The sequence below is a fragment of the Sinocyclocheilus rhinocerous genome, unplaced genomic scaffold (assembly GCF_001515625.1).
Source record: "Sinocyclocheilus rhinocerous isolate Xijiao unplaced genomic scaffold, SAMN03320098_v1.1 scaffold387, whole genome shotgun sequence".
Lineage (NCBI taxonomy): Eukaryota > Metazoa > Chordata > Actinopteri > Cypriniformes > Cyprinidae > Sinocyclocheilus > Sinocyclocheilus rhinocerous.
The window spans coordinates 1,033,365-1,041,836 of NW_015651557.1; positions in this window are offsets into that span (position 1 = coordinate 1,033,365).

The following is an 8,472-nucleotide window of genomic DNA, read 5'->3' on the forward strand; positions in this document are numbered from 1 at the left end:
AGTTCTACGGCCGGTGCCAGAGAAGAAAAAACCCGCTTGTGTCTCTGACAGATGGAGCATAAGAGCTACAGTATGTAAAACACACCACCGTGTTTCTGTCCATCTGGTGTTTGTGGCATAAGAGCCATGCAAGAGAAAAGAAAAATCACAAATAAGAGTTTAACATCTCAATTGTTTCTCCTAAAAAGTATTGAGATGAAGTCATGTGACTTCCCAGAAAATGATTTGAATGCATGTTCATGTTTTTGTTTCTTTTTTTATCATACATTTTCATCTTCATCCTCTTTATCTCTTTATGCATACAGGTATTTCCACATTCCTATCCTGTTGGTTTCACGTCTATCTTTCCAAGATAGAGCAGAATTTGTTTACCAGAAGTGTTCTCCATTTTTGTATATTGCATTTTGTCAATATGGTGGAACACACTTCAGTCGGAAATTAAACCCGAGAGATAATTTTCCATATTTTTATTTCCAGGCCTAATTTTTCAAAAAGATTCACCCCCACGTACCGGTTGCAATCTTTAATGAAGGTTTAATGCACCCTACCCCCCTTGTTTTTAACATCTGTTAATATTGGCAGTGTCCACTGCCATGGTCTTAACATGTGTCCAGCCACATGTTAACAGCGCTGTTTAAATAAGAGAAAATTGTTGATATGAACTTGGCATTGTGAACAGCTGCGTCCGTCAGAGAGTGGATAAGGGAACATCGGCTACAGCGCATTCTAATAGTTAATTAAAACGGCCTCTTCCTAATAGTCTGTAATGACAGCATCAAATTGCCTCAACGAATAAACACAAATTCTATTAGGAGACCAAGAACAAAGGTAATGAAATGCCTGTATTTTATACATAAAAACACAGTTAATATGGTTCATGATGGTCAAATTCAACAGTGTTGCATAAGTCTCCGTAAAGCCTCTATAAATGCAATTAAATAACTATTTACTTCTTAAAAGCATACATTGTAAGCTCTAGAATTCTTGAGAATAATATTTAAAAATACATATACCAATTGTGCCATGTCCCGTGAGTTTCGATAATAAAAACAGATGAAGGGATTTTTACTATTAATCCTATAATTTGTTTTGTGCAGTAATTTAAGATGAAGTCTGTTCCTGTTATACTGGATATGTTCTGACCTAACGGACTTTGTAGATGCATATAAATATTTTATTACATTTTAAATTCTATTTATGCTTCATAATATAAAAAATTGTGTGGATGTATTATATTATTTTTGAGTAATAATAATACTACCAATACTATTTCCTTTAAAGTCATTATATATATATATATATATATATATATACACACACACACACACTGTATTATTAGTGTTTGCATAATGATGCATTTAAATAATTAATATCTTTATTAAAGTTCACAGTGTTGTTGCAGATGAAATATAACATGTATAATATTGATTTTTTCAGCAGGTTAGATATTGATTGTTAATCACACAACTCTTATTTTTTACACTTTTAATTCGCTTTGGTGTTTGCATAATGATGCATTTAAATAATTAATATCTTTATTAAGTGTTGTTGCAGATGAAATATAACATGTATAATATTGATTTTTTCAGCAGGTTAGATATTGATTGTTAATCACACAACTCTTATTTTTTACACTTTTAATTCGCTTTTGTGTTTCTAATAAAATCCATGTCCAACATGCAATGGGTTGTGGGCAACATTAGCCATGGATCTCCACTTCGAATTTACACCAGAAAAAGTAAACCATCTTTGGGATACTCATTTCAACATACTACGATTTGGGGCACACTAATACTACAATTTGGGACACACTAATTCTATTTTTGAATATTATTTAGGATGGATAGTATGCAAACTAGGACAGAACAAAAGGCATTGTGATGCCAAACCCTCTCATGAAAGAAAAAGTCATCATGTTTAAAACTGTGATAATGAGCGCTTATCAGGATCAGCTAAACACTGAATTTTCAAAAGTATGTGAAATTTGTAGTGTCATTATTGCAGTAAACTTGCACAATGCATAATTCATTAGACACACATCAGTCCGTTATCATAGGGACATCAACTTTACATTTTCATGGCCTTAAACGTGACGTGGAACAAAACAAACTGTAATTGGTTGCCTTGTGGATGGTCCTTGGCCAATGAAAGCTGTTATGGAGTCCAGACCTCCTGCCATCAGTGTAAAGGTCTGGCTATGCGAGACTAACTCTTCACCTATCGTCACTCTCAGCATGACTGCATCTTTCCACATCGTCGCTTGTCAGGTTCTGACTTTGTTTACTAGAAATGACTACGGCTGTCAGCCATTATGGTTGACACACATCTCAAGGGTAAAAATTATATAATGAAAACCATAGGTCTGACTCATGCTTCACCGTCAGCCAGACTGCATTTTTTTTTTTACTGTTTTGTCATACATTCTCATACTAAATGAGTGATGCTTTATTAAAATTAAAAGTGAAAGTAATTAAATTCAAGTATTAAAGTTTTGTGCTATTATTTACCAGGATTCCTTGCAGAAGGTTAGGACAATTCGCCATATTTTAAATTCCTTTTCTTCATAATATCAATTCAGCTGCAATTATATTGTGAATTTTAAACATATAAAATCCTGCTATTCTCAAAAACATTTTGCTTTGGATGCAATCAGCTTTATGCTTCTGCACATTTCAGTTTAATTCACACAGACTGTAAGGACTGCGCTGAGTGAACCAAAACTTGCATGGCATATTTGGGTCACGGTGGGTTTTTAGAGAAACAGCCATCACATATTGTGTTATATTGGGTAAAAATGCAAGATCTTATGCACTGAAGCTGCCAGAAAACCTCATAGAAATACTTAGTATGTTTCACAAGAAAGCATGGTCATGGTCGGAATATGCATTGTGGTTTAAAAATAAACACCAGGTATTTCTGAGTCTTAAAAAATAACTGATCAAAAATATACAAATACACTATATGTATCCTTTTCTGTTTTGCTTTATGTCTACAAGCTCCTGGATTCCATGAAATAAAAATGCATTCTATGTGTTCATCAGCTGGTCACTGGGGTTCCTCAGGGATCAGTTCTTGGACCCCTCATCTTCTCTATATACACTACATCACTGGGACCCATTGCTATGCTGATGCATGGATCTCAGGCTGCCTGGCGCACATCTCGGCATGGATGAAAGAACATCACCTACAACTCAACCTGGCAAAGACTGAGCTTCTTATCTTCCCTGCCACTCCAACTCTACAGCATGATTTCACCATCCAGCTAGGTTCTTCAACAATTACCCCATCAAGTTCGGTCAGAGATCTTGGTGTAATCTTTGATGACCAGCTGATCTTCAAAGACCACATTGCAAAGACTGCTCGATCTTGCAGGTTTGCATTGCACAACATCAGAAAGATCAGGCCCTTTCTAACGGAGCATGCTGTTCAACTTCTTGTCCAGGCCCTTGTCAATTCTAGGCTAGACAAATGCAATGCTCTTCTGGCTGGACTTCCATCAAGCACAATCAAACCTCTACATATGATTCAGAATGCAGCAGCACGACTGGTCTTCAAATCAATTAGTGAGCGACGCCTCGTGGTACCATCACAGAGAGGCTCAAAATCACTTTCCAGAACATTCTCGTTCACCGTTCCTGGTTGGTGTAATGATCTTCCCACCCCTATCCAGAATGCTGATTCCCTGACAATTTTCAAGCGACAGCTGAAAACTCATCTCTTTCGACACAATTTGACTTCATCCTAAATTAATGAAAAAAAAAATAGTCTTCTCTTTATTTATTCCTTCTCATTCTAGCTTGTACTTATTTGAACAATGCCTGAAACTTAGTATTACGAGCACTTCCTGTGTCTATTTGCCTCTTTAAGATGAATCGTTTGATGTATTCCCCAAATTGTACATCGCTTTGCTTATTTGAACAATGCCTGAAACTTAGTATTACGAGCACTTCCTGTGTCTATTTGCCTCTTTAAGATGAATCACTTGATTTGATTGTATTCCCCTACTGTAAGTCCCTTTGGATAAAAGCGTCTGCAAAATGAATAAATGTAAATGTGTAGAGACCTCTATATGCTTGAAAAAAAGCAGGCAAAACAGCAAATATATGTAATAAATTTGGAAAATAAAACATTGATCCTCCCAGTCTATACAACTTTTTGTCCACAGAAATGCTTTTTTGAAAAAAAAAAAAAATTATAAAATAAAATTATAAATAAAACTTCCCTAACTGTGACCTTAAAATTGAATTTGGATATTAAAAAAATGCAAATGCATGTCCCTCTCTGACTAGTAATTCAATAGAAAATATGTCAACATACAGTGTAGGAAACAAACTTTTCATTAATTTATTTCAAATGTTTATGCAAATCACTGAAAGCAGATTCCATTCTTCAATTTCCACTGAAAGCAGTCCATTTACCAGTCTTTTAGATTAAAAAAAGATGAATGATTAAATAAATGAATAAAGCATGAATAAGACTTGTGGCAGACAAGCAGATTAAACTAAATAAGGCTGTCTGTGTGAAAGAGAGTAAAACCTGAACACAGTCTGTTTTGGCTGGGGTTTTTTCAGAAATACCATGGTGTTGCCATGGCAGCATCTGAGGATGTCCTTCCGGTTATATATATACATTTTCTCTAAAGAATCTGATATTGTCTTCAAGATTCTTAATGAGGCCTTTTGTGTATGTATGCCCATTCACACCATTTCAGATCTACATTGATCTTTTATAAATGACCAAGAATATTTCATCAGCAATATTTCTGACATGTCTGACCAGTTCTGAATGTGAAACTGGTTTTACTATCATTTCTATGTATCAACTAGTGTCTGACCACTCCGCATGTTCAAACTTGTTCCTTCCAGTTCCCTTTCCAATATCCCCAGGCACTGGCTGTCATCCAGTTCATGTGTAAATGGAAGATATCAGCAAACATAGATGTTAGAGTAACACTGGAGATGCACACAGCACAGCATCAGGGTTTTGACATTGATAGTGAATAAAATTATCCTATTGTGAAGGCTGAAATAGCATATTTCTCTTTAAAACTGTAGACTGAAAAATAAAAATCTGACAAGGTGCTGACAAGTTAAAAAAAGAGAGAGAGGAAGAGAAACCATTACACCCAAGCATTTAGACCAGGGGCCTCATTTATAAAATGTTGCGCAGAAACCATCCTAAAGCTGATCTATACGATCATCTCTCAAATATGCGTACGTGTGATTCATAAAATGAACGAATGTACAGAAAACGCACGTATGCGTCTCTTTCAGATGTGAAATCTATGAATCGCAAATGATCTTGAACTTGCGCGCAAATGAATGGTTTCAGCTCTCTGCCTTGTAAACGACTCCTAATTAATGTCATTAACATGTAAAAGATCACCAGTCATCATCCAATTTTTTTTAATTTAGAACAGCGAGCTGCAAGAACAGCTTACATTTTCAAAAACCTGCAGTACTCGAACAAGAAAAAGTGTGTACGTCTGCTCAGATCCTGACATGACGCTAAGCACTTTTCCACGTCAAAGCCAGTTTTTACAAATACGAGCATTGTCGTGGATTTAAGCGTACGCACACTCTAAGATCAAATCTGAGCGTACACACACTTTATAAATGAGGCCCCTGTTTTAAAATAGTGGGTCAGCGAAAATTTTGAAAAATAAAATAAAATGAAATAAATACTTTTGTATATGTTCTTTAGAGTATTAGTCAAATACTTCCACCATTTTCTTCATCAAATGGAAACTGTTGCACACGTTTCTGTTATTACCTCGAGGCATCGCACAAACAAGTCCCATTGGCACACACTCAAACCCACCCAGAGTCTACAGTTGGTCTCAGTGAGACTAATATGGCTAGGCCACTGTAATTAACAGATACTGACTGTCTGTATTTGCCTTCATTTGTGCACACTCCTTTACTGGGGAAAATGATCTGCTTGGTCTATATTTCTCTCCTGAATCAAAGATTAGATGTTGAATGTGATCAGAAAGAGAGAGAGAGCGAAAGGATGAGCAAGAAAGAGAAAAAGAGAGGTTATGTTGAGACACACCGTTTGACTCATCATGTAGTTTTTTCAGAGACTGTCATTTCCGACCATTTCACAGATGCATATCAAATTCTGCAATCTGCTTCATGGAGATAAGGCCCACTAGATGCTGGAGTTGCAACATCACACTGAGCGAATGAGAGAGCAGACAGGTTTTCATAGTGATTTCCCTGTGAGATAGAACCTTTCCAGCACCCTCAGCATCACTGATTAGTGCTCTAATCTCACAGAGACTGGCGTCTGCCAGCCCAGCAAGCATATGCACATGGCCCTAGAGTATGTAAGAGTCATAACCATGCTCTTGCTCTGGAGGGAGATGCAGCCATGAATGTCGCCATGCTGAAAGCCAAAAGTGAAGACTTCCATCTGGAAACTTTTTTTGTAAAAGTGCTCCATTATTAAGCGACTGCGATGTTTATTGGTGGGGCCATTGCAGGTCAGGCTCATTAAAGGTCTGTGAGTTAGATGAGAACTTTTTTTGTTTGTTTGTTTGCTTGTTTTTGGAAGCTGAATGCTTAGATTGCAAGTATGAATTCTGTAGTGGTGCTGCTACTCAAGACATAGGGGGTCTTGAGAACAGCACAGATACTAGACACAACAAAAGCAGAAGTGTGGAAAAACAACGGGATGTGTTTTGTCTGGAGAGTTTTTTTTTACCTGTGCTGCCTTGCTCTTCTGCATGGCTGAAGAGCCAAAGATGGCTTAAATGAGGGATGGCTAGAAGGCTTCTAAGCTCTAAGACAAGCCCATTTTGTCAGTTCTCCATGAACTTACACAGCAATAATCCAAATCGATCTTCCTTGCCAAATTATCCTACTCCAAGAAACAGTTCTTTAAAGAAAAGCTTTCATCCCCAACTTCTGAATTGTTGAAAGAAGGGTCTCTGAAAATTGCTTTCCCTTTTCAAGCTGGTCCTACTAAACTCTCTTGGGGACAGACACCAGGGGCCTCATTTATAAAATACTGCGTAGAAAGCATCCTAAATTTGATTTTATGATCATCTCTCAAATATGCGTATGTGTGATTCATAGAATGAACTTACGCACAGAAAATGCACGTGCGCCTCTCTTTCAGATGTGAAACCTATGAATCACAAATAATCTTGAACTTGCGCGCAAATGAATGGTTTCAGCTCTCTGCCTTGTAAACGACTCCTAATTAATGTCATTAACATGTAAAAGATCACCAGTCATCATCCAATTTTTTTTAATTTAGAACAGCGAGCTGCAAGAACAGCTTACATTTTCAAAAACCTGCAGTACTCGAACAAGAAAAAGTGTGTACGTCTGCTCAGATCCTGACATGACGCTAAGCACTTTTCCACGTCAAAGCCAGTTTTTACAAATACGAGCATTGTCGTGGATTTAAGCGTACGCACACTCTAAGATCAAATCTGAGCGTACACACACTTTATAAATGAGGCCCCTGTTTTAAAATAGTGGGTCAGCGAAAATTTTGAAAAATAAAATAAAATGAAATAAATACTTTTGTATATGTTCTGTAGAGTATTAGTCAAATACTTCCACCATTTTCTTCATCAAATGGAAACTGTTGCACACGTTTCTGTTATTACCTCGAGGCATCGCACAAACAAGTCCCATTGGCACATACTCAAACCCACCCAGAGTCTACAGTTGGTCTCAGTGAGACTAATATGGCTAGACCACTGTAATTAACAGAAAGTCTGCAGTTCAAGAGTGTTGTGCTGTGTTCAGCCAAAGTCAGAGATGGGAATTCTCAAGCTGAAATGGACTTAAAATAGTACCCAAGTGTTTTTAAGCAAAATCTTTTCCAGAAAGATGTTTGTTAGGTGTTACAGATATACTGTTCAAAATGAAGAACAAACAGTATTTAGATAATTCCCTGCTGTCAAATATTATTGGAACATGTCACTGCAAAATGGTCCAGAAAAGTGAAAGTAGTTCTGAAAAAGCTTCAGCAGCATTTCTTGAAGATTGAATTGACATGTTGTAAATCTAAATTGTAGATTCTAAATTTGTAATCTAAATTCTAAAGGGGGAGGAGGAGCGAGAGGAGGAGGAGAGGAGCTAGGGCCAGTATAGCCTGTGATGTTGACGAGATTCTCTGGCCTGACCCAGAACAAAGACGGGATGCTGAGGTGGAATAATTTATTTATTTATTTTTTTTGTGTAGTACATGAATGAATAAAAATGTGCCCATGTATACACTGGTTGTGTCTTTTGTGTTCATGTGAAAAGGTTTTTGAGGGGGAGAACCACAAGCAACATAACTTACCAGTTTTGGATATATTGTTTTGAATTTATTGCACCAGTGTGTAATACTATGTTGTAGTGTGTGTGTTTTTGAAAGCTTGTGTGTGATGTCTGAGGGAAAAGTTTGGTTTTTCAGCAAGAGTGAATGGTTTTGAGTGTAGAGCTTCATTTTGACCTGAAAATAGGA